This window comes from Cydia amplana, chromosome 6 (genome assembly GCF_948474715.1).
Source record: "Cydia amplana chromosome 6, ilCydAmpl1.1, whole genome shotgun sequence".
Classification (NCBI taxonomy): domain Eukaryota; kingdom Metazoa; phylum Arthropoda; class Insecta; order Lepidoptera; family Tortricidae; genus Cydia; species Cydia amplana.
In genome coordinates this window covers 19,562,545-19,576,353 of record NC_086074.1, presented here as the reverse complement: position 1 = coordinate 19,576,353, position 13,809 = coordinate 19,562,545, and the positions used below count along the sequence as shown (strand labels likewise).

Genomic DNA, 13,809 nt, shown 5'->3' with positions numbered 1-13,809 from the left:
AAAAAAAAATTTTAAGTAAAGGTTGTTACACACGGCTTCAATTAATATCGATTGATATCGATATACTTGGTCAAGCAGATCTTGTCAGTAGAAAAAGGCGGCAAATTTGTATCTTTCAGTAGGAGTAGCAGCGAAAGCGCTATTATTGTTTGTCCTTGTCACAGTCTCACTTTTTTTTTTATTCCCCACCATAAATTATACTTGGTCAACCATCTTGACAGTAGAAAAAGGCGGCAAATTTGAAAAATGTAGGCTCGAAGGAATATCGTCCCATAGAAAATTTGAATTTCGCGCCTTTTTTTACTAACAAGATTTGGCTGACCAGCTATATTTGACTAACTTTAATTTTTATTCTGTAATCATAGAAGGTAGGATCCTATAGAAGTGGTATACGCGTGCCTCCGTGAGGGACAAAACATAGGCAATGCGACACTATGATTGGTCGAATTTATTTGTTGCCCACCATAACCCATACTATAGCTATAGCAAGAGCTAGTGTGGCACTGCGGAGCTAGATATTGCTTCTGGCCTGAGAGTTGCCACGCCGAATACGGCGCTATATGTATCGCGCCTGCACGTTTCCGCCACGGCTGACGATGTGGTGGAATATGTTCGCAAGAAGATCCGGTACGAGCTGAAAGTGTTCCAGCTGCGATCGCGCCATTACGTGCACTTCACCTCGTTCGTGGTGCGTGTGCCGCGGCCGCTGCTGGGAACCATCGCGAGCGCGGCATTCTGGCCGCAGGGTGTGGTGTTTCGGCGGTTCCGTGGGAATCTGCAAAATCCTACACCGGAACAGGCGACACAACAGAAAACCATCGTGTCGCCGAAATAAAATATTTTTTAGCTTGAAAGTGGTATCCAGACGGGACTGATCACATCAGTTGATTTGATCAGGAAATTTGCATTCCATAGATGGCATAGATAATTACTATGAAAATTGACATATTTATGTGTCCGCACCTGCTGATTCGATCGGAGAATTTCATAATAATGCGCTTTAAACTTAAACAAACAATAACAGCGCTTTCGCTGCTACTCCTACTGAAAGATATATAAGACTATCCCGTTCGCTCATTTCCTCCACCCATCATGCCTTATCCAGTTAAAATACTAGATTCATGTCTGTAATAATTATACTTGGTCAACCAGATCTTGACAGTAGAAAAAGGCGGCAAATTTGAAAAATGTAGACGCGAAGGGATATCGTCCCATAGAAAATTTGAATTTCGCGCCTTTTTTTACAAGATTTGGTTGACCAGCTACATGAACCTATAGGATCCTACCTTCGATGACCAGAAATAAAATAAAAATAAAAATAAAATAAAATAGAAATTCAAATTTTCTATGGGACGATATTCCTTCGCGCCTACATTTTTCAAATTTGCCACCTTTTTCTACTGTCAAGATCTGGTTGACCAAGTATAGTTATCGTAAATTTCTCACGAAAGTGGAGATGTTATAATACATTACGGCACTAAAATCCATAACACACTACCGCTCCGCTCCAAGGTCACGTGTGGTGCGGTAGTGTGTTGTGGATTAGATTGATAGCGCTGGCAGTGGCAATGTAGAATTTATCAAGCGCCTTTACTTATGACTGGAACAGCCACTAGATTGCGCCTTTTACAAACGGCGTCGTCATTTTACAAACCATTTACAAACGTGAAACATTAGGTGAAACTTTATACAAATTGCCGAAGCCAAATTGTAAAAAGTCCGTATGTTGTAAAATATATGTAAAATACCTTATGTTTTTATGACATATGACAAAATTTTGATTATCAATGTGGAACAGGTACAAAAAGCTGCAGTTTGTCATGTAGATTATAGTGATTATATCAAGTTTCAAAATAAACACTACTTTTAGCCCTCTACCCAGCCGCTAAAGAAATTAATAAAGGTAAATTTTCATCAATTATTTAAATATACTATTTCATTAATATGTGTACATTTTATTGAAATTATATAATAGGTAGGTACTTAATAAGCGTATAATAAGTTATTACCAAAATTTTTGTGCCTTTTTCAATATTTATGAAATAATAAAATTTTGAAATTGCTATAATGAGGAAGGCAACTAATGTATTGTTTAAGGCATTGTCAAAATCCCTACAAAAGGCAGTAAGTACCATCGACGAGAGTGCCATCTACGCTTTTACCGGCCTTCTCCGATAGCAGCAGAGCGATGTTAGAGATCAACCATTTTTAAAATGCACTCCCCTCTTACGAGTAAGCACTTCATTCATTCAGAAATGAAATCAAGATAAAAACTGCAGTTTGGCTTGTTTTTCGGCTCCACTTTTTGGTCGTAGACATTGATTGTAGTCCACGATACCGATTCTTATTTAAGAATTAGTTTTGGTTTTGATCTTGTTTTGATACGACCTTGACGATAGTTCACAGTGATTGGCGTGGTAGTGATTGGCGTGGTGTTGGCGAAACGCACTGGGATCACTGGAAGTCGTGTCATTAGATGTCTAGCTGTCGCTTCTTGGTGCTCTTGAGTGTACTGTGAGTCGTGTTAATACAAGATCACGATAATATCCTAACCACAACAAATTGATACATCAGAATCAGCTACCATTTACTACGTATACTACGTATACATACATACGTATTTTTATTATCTTCTCCAATATTATCACGTTCAAAATAGTTTTCACGGTTCTTTAATAAGTTGTAAACTCCAATTTGTGCACAATATTCGGGTTAAAGGGCCTTTTCCATAAAACCCATACGTGGTTTTACCGTGTCATAAAAATATACGTTATAAACAAAAATAAGTACCTACCTATAGGAATCGAGTATATCTGTAACAAAAAGATGTTATTTAATGAATAAAACTTGTTATAAAAAAATAATCATAAATTAAATTTATTAAAAATATACATATATTTCTATATATATATATATATATATATATATATATAATTGAATAGTAGAGGGCTAAAAGTATACACCAATATTTTTTTTTCCTTAAAAAAATAGACGCCCTTTTAGAGGAGTTCCATTGCTATAGGTATTCAAGAATTTTGGATTTCGCTCCACCATAATTAGTAGCACCGTTTGCAATTTACTTCGGCATTTTGGTGGAATCAGTTCATTTATTTTTACAAGCCTCAACCGCTCGCCACGCTCGTTGTTCACGAAAAGGCTATTTGAAATCTTTCTATGTGTGGTTTCACGTCATCGGCACTAAAATTTCGCCCCTGATCATTAGGAAAAGCATCATTGTCTAAACTGGACAATTTGCTAGGAAATGCTGTTAAGTGAGGAAATTTGACGCGTCACGCCACGCGTGACCGTCACGTTATATAGTCCAGTCAGTGAGGATAATTTCGAGAGAGAGAGTTAGGTTTACTAGTAGGTAGACTATTATTTTCAATGTACGCTAAAAAATTAAAGAACAATAGTCACAAGTATATGTAATACTTAAAAGGAACGGTATGTAGTTGTTGGAAATTAAAGCCTAACAAGATTAACTATAAATGGCTTTCAATCGGAGAAGGTATGCTTCATCTGTAATAAGGACGTTTCTATTAGAATTTCTGTTGAAATTTCAGATGGAAACGTCCTTATTGAGCTTTAGCATAAGGACCATTATCTGTGTGGAAAGCCACATATTTGGCTTTGAGATAATACTTAGTGTCGACGTCGCTACACGCAGCGATTTCTAATGACAATAATGTGCGTGTATAGCAAAGAGTAAAGTAACTATAAAGTGTATAGTCAAATAAAATGTTAGTATCGGTTCATGTCAACGACTGTTTAATTCCAAATATTTAAATTCGAATTCTACGCAATCCTTCGCCCTTTCATTGCAGTAGCAGCTGCTCAACCTACACAATTTATGAACATTATTTAACTTTCGTTTGGCCCTCAGTGGGGTCATTTAAGTATATGTTCGAACACCTTTTTTTCCTCTATTCTAATTGACTGGAGTAACTTCAGATTACCATGAATCGCGTGCACAAAGGCATGCGCGTGCGACGACAGTTTACACAGTGGACGGAACTATTTACAGAAGCTATAGCGGTTATTACATCTATGCGGTCGCCGGGAACTTTTTGTAGGCAGGCCTTTCAACGGAAGCTACCACCAAGTTAGCATCCTAACAGCAGTTTTCTGTTATATTAAAGGAAAACTCAGCCCGACCTCAGACCAAAAATTATTCCATCACTATTTTCATAGACCTTATCTTTCTGTAGGTGTTGATCATTTACCTATTTGTATAAATTTACGAATTTTACCAATGGTAACTCGATACCGGTTAGTTTTGTGAAATTAGGTAGGTACCTAGAGGTTTAAGGTGGGATTATATAGGCATGAAGACCTTCTTGTATTACGTAAGCCGCTTTTAAATTAGTTTAAGCCAGGTAGGTTATTAAGCTAGAGATTTTTAAACGCGCATTCAACTCAATGGACTGTTTTCTAAATCTCCCTTTTGCGAAATCGGATTCAATTCGTTTTCTTGGTATCGAACTGGACCCATACTTAAGGTGGCATGACCACATAAATTATATTGTGAAACGTCTAGGAAGTGCATGTTATTCACTAAAATCGATGGCTAAACTTAGCGATAAGCAAACCCTGAGAACTATATATTATTCATATGTTGAAAGTATAATCAGGTATGGCATTGAAGTATGGGGCAATAGTTCAAGTGCAAATAAAATTCTACTGATGCAAAAAAAATGCATACGTTTGATTGAAGGTTACTTCCCTGAAACGCATAGGCATCTATTTATAAACAACAATATACTTACAGTAACTGCATTATATATATACCAAATCTGTCTATTTGTTTATAAAAATTTAAGCTCATACCAATTCAATAAAGAATGTGAGATATACCCGCTTCGGCGCAATTTAGATCTTGTGCTACCTGAATCACACTTTGCATACTATAAGAAGAGCATCAACCATATCGCAATCAAAATATATAATAGCCTTGACGTAAAAATTAAGGATTCCAGTAATGTTAAGGAGTTCAGTACAAATCTTAGGACATACTTAATAAGTAGACCATTCTATAACTTGGACGAATACTTTGGTAAGATATTTGATGATTAACATAGACCTTGAACACACTCCTTTACTTTAATTTTTAATTGTTTTAGACTGTTATTATTATTATTTGTAGAATTTTCTGATGTCTTGTATTAATCTGTATAACGTCATCAATTTTAATTTTAATTATGTGTTATTTATTATCCATATTTTTGACATGACAATGTTTAAATTGGTCTGATACTGTGTATCCACTACTGCATGGACTCTTCCTTATTTGCAATAAAGATATTGAGTATTGAGTATTGAGTATTGAGTCTGTTCGGAAAGATTTGGCCCCATACATTCCACGACTCTTCTCTTTCCGCACAGACTATTAAAGATCCGTTACTTTTGATGCCGGCTGTACCTACAACATATATCTACCTACCTAAAAACAACAAAGATGTCAGCGTGTGGTTATTGTCACACCGATAATTTTAGACGGTGACTTATCAAGTTATCAGTTTAGAAACTTCAAATATTTTTATCTCGGGATATATATCTGTGTATATACACATACATATGTGGGGTGAGTAGGTAAGGTAACTAACATAACTCCCATCACATACCTACTGTATTTACAAATGCGCTTATCAAGAGATGCTATTGCGAGTAGGTAGATTGCGGGTATATAGGTATTCTGCGATTTCCACGCAAGCGGCAAATAAGATAAATGTGACGATGCGGTGATGTGATAAGCATTTGGAGTAGTGAATCTAGGTCTTATTGCAATACCGTGGTACATATTATATTACCTAAGACAACTAGAATGTAGAGAACATTTTTACAACTAAAACGAAATCGTAATAAAATTAGACCAAGCTAAGTTGGCAGCGAGCAACGAAAACTAGTACCAGATTTGGATATTATATGTTCATGTCAAGATGTCAAGTTTCATTTAATTTAAAGTCGTTTTAAATTTAAAATGATAGCGTAACTTTGATTGCATGGGAGCGGCTTTTTACCGGCGGTTTCGTACTTTCGTGTGACTCAATAAGCGTTTTGTGTTCACTACACCAACACAAATATTTTCACATACGTTATGTTAACACGACATTAATAACAGCTTCTAATCAAACAAAACAATGCCTGTGTTAACAAATCAAGTAATCATACGCATTATTATTACACAACCTAGTGAAAACGTTCGCTATATTTTACAAACTTCTTGGCTGTATGTGCTACCGCTTTCGGCCGGCTTACGTTCCCGCGCAAAAAGTTAAATAGTTTGTGGTACGCGCTGTCTTGAGCGCACGTCGTCTATATTGCGCTTGGCGCGAAAATAATATAACGAATTTCGATATTTAAAAGTTTTCGCAAAGTGTAGCTGTGTTATACGGTGTTAAGTTTCTGGAATATTTTGTGTTTATGAATGGTTTAAAGAGTGTCCACATGTGTGCATGATTATTCGGCAGTGAAATTTACGGTAAGAAAACATTTAAACTGAAATAACTTTTTTGAATAGGTAAATTAAGAAGAGAAGTTAATTTATTTTTGATGATATTAGGTATTTTCAATATTAGGTACCTACATTCAGTAAAACAATTAAAGTTTCAGAATAGAAGTAGGTTAGTATATTGCATAAATTGTATATCAAAGTAGTACAGTGTATTGTACTATGTAGACTAGGGCTTGGAAATGCGGCATAATCTGGATTTCAAGATTTTCAAGCGTTAAAGCGTTTTCACGTTAAGTATCCTATTCGATATCGTATGTGTAGGGGAAACTGGGGAGGGTTGATCACCCCTTTTGTTTTTAGCATACATTTTCTTAACTATTTGTAGTATTGAAAAAATTTATAGACCATACGACTCAGAATTTATCTCTTCATTAATAGTTTGGATTAGAACAGATTTGTGCAATAAATTAGATCATTATTTAATGAAAGCCCATACTGTTGACTTTTACCATGTGTCCCCTATGTAAGGGAGACTTGTTTACCCCTGGTCGGGAGCCTTGATCCTAGGGGGATCAAGTGACCCTGGTTCTTGGGACACATGGTAAACATATTTTTACCATGTCTCCCCATACCAGATTCTCATTGATTATATAACTCGGATCGCTATTAGCAATGCATCTATAATTTGTAAAATACACAGCAAACATATATATATTGCATCTTCCATGCTTTGAAGTTGTATTTCCGGTAATCAGATGTCTAAGCCGAAGGGATCAAGTCTTCCAGATTTGGGGACACTTGGTAAAAAGATTTTAAGTGGTAATGTCATATTTCGAGGGTAGTATCTACATTAATTTATTCACTTTATCTACAGAAAATTAATATATGAAGATATCAAACACATATTAATCCATAATCTTATACTTTTAAAAAACAATGTAATCGTATTATCCATAAAACAACATAAAATAGGGAATCAATTTTTGTACCAAAAAAAAAAACAAAAATCTAAGTTATTAACATAAAATTTCTTGTAACAAGCTAATTTTTTTAAAGTTCTTATGAAGGTATTTTTAGCGTCAGATATCTACAGCAATTTAAATTTTTTTACCCATCACTGGTCGTTATTGTTTAGTATAATAAATAAGTTTAGAAATTTACTGCTCACGTTTCGAGGACGGTGTTTGAGCTGCATAATCCTAAAATCCTTTCTATGGACCGTCGGGGTTCTATAGTACATAAGGTCGGAAAGCCATTGAAATAGCATTTCATCCATAAAAACAAATATCTTCGGTTGAAAACCAAATATCGTTATAAGTGTTTTTTGTCTACTGAGTAACATCCCCTGTGTGTAAAACGTTTAACTTGATAAAAAAGACCAAGTACGGGTAGTTCGTAAAATGTTGATGTCAACTTTAGTCAGTCTTTTCAAAGGCCACAGGGATAATTCCGTTTTCGGAGTCGGTTGTATAATAAAAAATGAATTATACGCCATTAAATTCCGTTTTAATAAACAATAATGAGTCAAAAACCTTGAAAGTTTAAATCAGTGTTTCTCTGGTCGTACTTTCGCGGCATGATTTACTAAAGAAAAGAAAATATTTATGATAGTTCTATGAATCATTTTGTAAGTAAATTTATTACAATGTATACTTGATCGCTTTGGGGGTGACATGATCCCGGAATCATATCTCCCCTGAAGAAAAAGACAAAGTCTCCCCATACATAGTAAGATTATAAAACGTTCCGTACTCGAAACATGTGTTCGCGTATATCAATGTAATCCAAGTTAATCATCACTTCAATAAACAACAAATAAAATAAGCACACTCACTAACATAATTTCCATCTCATATTATAAAATAAATCCAGTTAAAGCTTATCGAAAATTGAATATAGTACGCAGAAAATCTTTCACCGTCCGTCATTTTTGAACCACGGACTTTTCCGATACAGTGCCATGACAGAACGTGAAGTTAGGAACGAATGAATGAGTGTTACCAGCGCAAAAAATTGTATCTCGTTTGGTTTGATTAAAAATGAAGTTTACCAAGTGTCCCCTAGGGATCGACCCTCCCCACCCTCACCTAATATATGACTGAAAATGTCATATTCATAATAATATCACACTAAAATGTGAAATGTATGGCATTCGTGGATTGGCATCATGTTGGCTAAACAGCTATCTATCTAAGCGCACACAGACTGTAGAAATAGAGAGTCTTAACCAGGAAAATGTATTATGTAAGTCTAGATCGCAATACAAAGAGATTAGAACTGGGGTACCTCAACGTAGCGTATTGGGTCCCCTTTTATTTTTGAAGAAGAAGTGGGGAAGACTAGATTCGAACCGGCGTCTTTAGCTAAATATCTGGGCTAACTGTTTGTTGTTCAAAAGATTACGAAGGCGTCAAAACAGAAAAAATGCCCGCAATTTGCGAACTTCGGTATTCGCGGTAGGCCCTCTAATACGGCTGTAGGTAATGCAGCTTACCTATTATTCACCGAGCAAAGTATGGCTAAAAGTTAAAACGTAGATAAACACCATGTATTGTTGATGTCTCCATAACCAATCCGAAGCTAATTTGTCTTTATTTTCCTTCTTGAGCCGTAAAGAAACACTTATCTAACTGTGAAATTAGGCAATACGGAGGAAACCTAGTTCTAAAGACCAGCCAGTGCTAAAATCAGACCAAGCTAACATTAATGACAAATTTAGAATAATTTTAAAAGTGGAAAAAATACTGTCGTGGGTGAGACTTTGCTGGCTATAGATGAGGTCTTGGTGGCTCAGATGGCAGAGCGCTGGAGTATCGATCCAGAGGCCATGAGTTAAAATCTCACCCAAGACAGTAATTTTTCCACTTTTAAAATTATTCTAAGCTTAATAGCATCGCGTTAAAAATTAAAATGTCAAATTTCTATGAAAACGTGACGTTTATAATGACACTTCCTCACTTGGTTCTGTTTAAGTTGGTGTAAAGTTAGTTTAGCTGGACCTACATCTACGTTCGCGATTGCCCACGTAGCCATGACGTGTCTGCAATAAACCTTATCGTTATCAAATTGTTATTTGGCTTGTTTGTTAACACTAGAGAGTTAATTAGAGGGGAATAATCTGAGCAAATCGTGGCGGAAAATATATGTCTGCGTCTATCATTGATTTCTAGCCTAACTCCGATATAGGGATCGGCTACCTATGTAATATTTTTCAAACAGCATGGGTACGGTGACATATGCCATCTCAATATACTATTTTGCGAGATTTTGCGTGTTAAGCACTCGTACCATGAGTCACTGACAGTGTCAAAACTGACATTCACGCTATCGAGAACGTAATTTACTTTCTATACATCTCGTTTGCACAAATATGCGAGTACGAGCGAGATGTATAGACAATAAATTATGTTCTCGACGGCGTTTATGTCAGTGCCAAACTGATGGTAGCCGTATTATGTAGGTCACAACTTATATGGCGATGACATCTGTCACCGTACCCATGCTCTTTGAAAAATACTATACATAGAATAGATGTTGGTACAATCAGCATCAACTAGTGACGGCAAAAGCGGCCAAATATATCGAAACAAAGGTTCCGATATATTTGGCTACTTCGGCCGTTACTATTTATTTGATACTGACTGTAGGTACTAACCCATAGGGTGTAACAGATGTAATCAAAATCGTTGTATCAGTTCTTCATGAACGTCGCCATCATATTCAGTACCGTACAGAGTACAGCGCTCACAGGGATGCTCTGGACGATCAGAGCTCTAGATAGTTTAGATCAGCGGTCGGCAACCTTGTAGCAGCCAAGGGCCACATAGTAGGTAGTTAACGAAGTTGACGCAGGCCGCACATTGTTAATATGTATGACTTTATCAGACATTGTCGTTTGTCAATATTACATACAAAATAGCCAGGAAGGCTTGCGGGCCGCAAGTGACAGGCTCACGGGCCGCAGGTTGCCGACCGCTGGTCTAGATGATAAAGCCGAAGGGCGCCTGATCAGTCGACTGTGTCTTTAAAAACAAAAAAAAACAAGTATTAACTCACATTTATAGACGGGTCTATCGCGTAATTTATTTACTTTTACTTTTAAATATTATAAAAAAAAAATATAAATAAATATATAGTAGTGTTAGTTTGTCAGATTGGTAAAGCCTTGTTTTTTTTATAATATAATAATAATAAATTAATTTATAATTTATTATTATTATATTATAAAAAACAAGGCTTTACAAAGCTGACAAACTAACACCACTATATTTATAAACTAGCGACCCGCCCCGGCTTCGCACGGGTAAATAAATTATACAAAAACCTTCCTCTTGAATCACTCTATCTATTAAAAAAACCGCATCAAAATCCGTTGCGTAGTTTTAAAGATCTAAGCATACAGACAGACAGACAGACAGCGGGAAGCGACTTTGTTTTATACTATGTAGTGATAACAGTATTTTGTTTATGATGCTCATTTGTTTGTGAGCTTCCGCGCTTAGTTCCCACAATTAGACGCATAAAAGTTCACAAGCCTGTTCCAAATAGAAAAAGACTTAAGTAACTCTGTTATCTAACTAAAACTTGTCCTTTTACTATAAATGTTTGAAGACGGAACCTGTGACCGTTAGAGCATGACCCGTAGCAGGTTTAATTGGCCCATTTGCCATTATAATTGTGAATTATTGTGTGAAAATGAAAACAAATTGGCTGGAATATAGATGAGCTCTATCATCCTGGGACGCGGCGTACAAAATTTTGTAGGTACATTCCACGATCTATTTTGAACTTGAATTGTTTGACTAATGGTTCCAGCCCCGAAAGCCAGCGCAGTGTATCTTACGAGTACTTTATTTATGTTTCTGTTGTACAATAATGTATGTTATTTACGCCAAATAAATATTTTCTATTTCTATTTTCTATAAAAACAAAACAATTGCTCCTGGGTCTCAGGAGGATATATTGCTAATTTGCTATTATGGAAATGTAAACATATAGAATATGTACTTTCCATCCATGGTGTATAATTAGTCCATAATTTGGGCTTATTCAGATATATAACTTAAGTAAGTCTTAATTTCTCAAATGTATCAAATCGAATGAAGAACTAAAATTAAATTTTCTGTGGTATTTAGAACCATATATAAATACATATGACTCGTATACGAGAGCAGTGCAATGGAGTTAACAAACATGTTTACAAGTCAACGTTCCAAAAACATATTAACACGCCTCTAAGACACTGACAATAAGATCGTGTAAATATATTTTTGGAACGTTGGCTCGTAAAGATGTTTGTGAACTTCACCGTACACGTGTACGAGTTAAACGTACCGTGCTAAAGACCACAGAATGTAATTTTAAAGAGGATTCATTAGATTTGGTAGTTTGTAATAAATCCAGTGGCCCTGAGCGCGCCCAGCCCATTACCAACACTCATTTGTTAAATGGCCAGTTTTGTTAAGGTTCCCGACGAAACAAAAAACCACATATTAAATATGTGGAGACAATTAAATAAATTTTTTGTATGTTGTATATATATTTGTTTTATTTTATATCATGTCGTGCTGAAATTCTGCTGCAGGCGACTGCATTACTGCAAGAAACGTCAAAGATCATATAAATTTCTCGATAAAATGACCTTTTTGACTGTGCCGTCGCTCTCTCAATGGAGGGACCAATACGCTTGTTTTACCACCTTCTATACTGCTACCGTCAGCCGTGAGGTTGATTTCACTGGGTAAAATATTATGACTACCCTGGCGATTCATACGGTGTGGGGTTAATTGTTTTATGCCTTAAATGCGTGTCGAATTGAGGCGAGAAGGGTTAGCACGCACCGAATTATAAACGATAGAGTGATAGTTAAGTATATACCATATAAAAAACTACACGATTTTAGAAGCACTGATGTGTTAATCTTTTGAACACAAAAACCTTTAAAGAAGTCTCATTTTCAAGTAAGTTTTTCCTAGTTTTTACGAATGATATTGGCAAATGCGCAAATTGTCGGATATTGAGAAAAAAACCATTAAAAAGAATAAATTGTATTAACGTTCAATGCTAAACAGTTCCAATGAGCCTATCGAACACGGCAGTAAATTTTACTGTTCGTACGTTACGTCCGTACGTACATTTGTTGATATTGCATGAAGCAGTTAATCTCAACGAAATCACTTTAATGTGTGATCGATATATCATTTTTTTGTAGGTATAATATAAGAGACCCATCCAAAAACTTTATAAACATCTATGTGAACAATGATCATCTTACTTTGTTTAAAACGGAGTATATTTTAGCTGTTGCGGTTAGTTAATCTCTGTAAAAAATCTTAATTTCCTCGCGTGGCCGTGAGGCTTGACAGTATGTACAGTTCAAATCAATAACTACGAAGACTTTAAAAAGTAGTAGTGCAGGTGTTGCCAAACTTTGAAGACGAAGAGCCAGAGTATTAATTACCAGTAAAAAGCCGCAAATGTTGATTTCAGTGGTCTAAAAATATTAAATGTAGGTAAATTTTTTGTATAGCTGGAAGAGCCACAGAGAGATGCATGTGGCTCGCGAGCCGCAATTTGCCGACCCCTGAGTTAGTGTATAATATTAAATTATACTTTAAAAACTTATTGCAGAAGTTATATAATTTATGTTTCTCTGATTGGTGTTAAATTGGATTTATGTTGCATCACAGATAAAAAGATAAAAAGCGCGTAAAAATAGCTACATTTTTATTTCTGAGGCAAAGTCTAATATGATGTACTTATATACACACAATATTATTATGTCCTATGTTTGTTTTACGGTCGCGCTTCAAAAAGTTTGTGTCTAATTCTCAGATATGCCGAGACACACTTTATGTAACTGTGTACAACTGTACTTAGTGGGATTTTGTTAGCGCGCGGAATTTTAGATGTGGGAAACAATTGCTAATTAATTGAATTTAGGAAGGAAGTAGGTAAATGCTATAACTGTGTCCTTTCTTGTTTTTATGGCACCGTTTATGTAAAATATAAAGATTCGTTTGGATAAGATTTTCCATTGTTGCGATGTATTTACGACTTTTGAATTTCGCAGGAGGTTCTCAATACGTCGGGGTCTACGAGTATGTATTTTAAAATATGATACGATAAAAATATATATACAGTTTATCTGCAGGAATCGTTGAAATTAAATAAACTAATATTATATGATATAGTTTAACATTAGGGCAGTTTATTTAATAAATATCTTTTTAAATATTCTTTAAAATTATGTGTCTATAGCCTTATGTTATGGAATGAAGTATAACTAAAGATGGATTATATTAGCATAAATAGACGCAACACTACGTCACACATTTATGCTGATAAATATATAG

At 35.5% G+C, this 13,809-nt stretch overlaps 1 protein-coding gene across 1 annotated transcript in view; it reads left to right on the top strand.

Moving 5' to 3' along the window:
- Window positions 1–6,325: 6,325 nt before the first annotated feature.
- Window positions 6,326–13,809, top strand: part of LOC134649045 (uncharacterized) — a 45,662-nt gene continuing 38,178 nt past the window's right edge. The window contains exon 1 of the mRNA XM_063503756.1: window positions 6,326–6,481. The gene's annotated coding sequence lies outside the window, so the exon portion shown is untranslated. The remainder of the gene's footprint in view (window positions 6,482–13,809) is intronic.